This window comes from Crocodylus porosus, unplaced genomic scaffold, assembly GCF_001723895.1.
Source record: "Crocodylus porosus isolate Cpor-Errol unplaced genomic scaffold, CroPor_comp1, whole genome shotgun sequence".
NCBI classification, from domain to species: Eukaryota; Metazoa; Chordata; order Crocodylia; family Crocodylidae; genus Crocodylus; species Crocodylus porosus.
This window is the reverse complement of record NW_017728907.1, coordinates 12,548,398-12,550,342: the sequence shown is the minus strand read 5'-3', so window position 1 is coordinate 12,550,342 and position 1,945 is coordinate 12,548,398.

The window sequence follows — 1,945 nt, the reverse complement described above, 5'->3', positions numbered from 1 at the left end:
CCGGTGCTCTTTCCTGCCAAGGCAGGGGGTCGGACTAGATGATCTACCTAGGTCCCTTCCGACTCTAGCTACTATGAAACTATGAAACTATGTTTATACTGGCATTGTCTGAGGGCCCAGACAAGAAAGTTCCCAGTGCTAGGCATAGAACAAACACAGTGATAAATGGTCCCTCTCTAAAGAGCTTACATCTAAATAAACTGAAGAGCTATGGGATAGAGAAAAAGGATAAAGTATGCAAGCCCTGGCTAGCAGTCATCTTTTGGCCTGAAACATGAACTGAGACAGGAGAGATGGACCTGAACCAAAACTATGGAAACCACATCCAGGATTGTGGAGGGTGTTTGAAATGTCAAATTTTACTCCACATTATGCAAATATCCCCTAGGTCTGATTCTGATTTAATGCCAGTGGCATGAAGGATGAGCATTTACACTACAGAATAAAACCCATGGAAATGAGATCAGATGTAGGCCCAAATCCAAACCAAAACCTCTAGCCTGAACACAGCTACAACTCTGGGGAATCCAGCTTTGACTTTTGCTGGCGGCAGTTTGCTCTGAGCACAAGTTTCATCAGTCCTTTGTCAGAGCATTTAGATCCAAGTGGATAGCAACATTCCCTCCCTGTCTCCCCCAAATATGATAATTTCTTATGCTGTGCTAGATCATAATATGCAAATATAATCAAACATCACATAAGTACTATGTTGCCATTTACTTGTGGACAGCTGTATAATACTGCATTAAAGACGGACTCAAATCTGTTCTCTACCTCCAAACACACTCCAGTAAGTCCCAGAGAGAAGCAGAGTTGAGACACTGTTCCCCTTGTCTCATCTGAAAACATTGGGACCATTCTCTCATCAAAGGAGAGAAATGATGAAAGCTCTATGAGGTCAGTTTCACATATTTCCTTCAAGTCACAACAATTTGACTTGGTAGTCACCAGAGATACTGCAATATGAGATGGACCTCATTAATCACTAGTTTACATAGTCTCATAGAGAAGTAGGGCTGGAGGGGACCTTCCCAGGTCATCTAACCCAACATGTGCCTGAGACAGGATCAACCCTATCCAAACCATCATATATAAATATGTATATATATATAATCTAGCCTTATAGATTATGTTTTATATATATAAAAGTATATAATCTAGCCTTATAGTAAACTACTGTCAACACTGCCACAAGACATAGCACCCTAATTTGCCATAGGTAAAGCAGGGGGAATGCAGCACCCAGCATCCTGCTTGTGTAAAAGGTTGTTGTTAGGGTGACAATATTTGGATCTTGGGGAGCACTGCATTTGCAGCTGAATACAAGGCTTTAACCTGTGGCCTAGCAAAAGCTGCTAACCACAACGCAGAATGATAGCTAACCCAGGCATTTGCTTATGCTAAATAATTGTATCAACCATTTTCTGAGAAAAAGCAGCAAGTGAGTCTGTGTGCTGTGCATGAGGTGAAGCTTTAGGAATGTGGAGATGGTACAATATGGGACAGAAAAACAGATTGGAATGTGGAAGATAACACATAACTGCGATGAACATATGCAAAAAGGTGAATGGTGATTGGTAAAGAAGCCTCCAGAGTCCATTGACTGAAGAAGTGAGGTAAAGGCCTTTAACATGTGCTCATAGCAAAAAGACATGTAAATGAATGAAATGCGTAGGCAATTCCATGTTAATTAAACAAACAGTAAACAGAGGCAGAGCTTGAGATGCGAGGAGAAATGGGTGGAACCAAAGGAGGAGTGAGGGTGGAGTGTGTGTTAATGAGTATAAATCAAAGTGTATAAATGTGGAAAAAGCTATTGTCCAGTGCAGGTCCCCTGGTTCACGGGCTGTGCATCTGTGAGGGTTGGCAATCCATCTGACCCTTAGCAGAGGGGCAAGACCCTCTCTCTAGTGACCCTCTCTCTTTGGCTTTCAGTCCCAGCAGG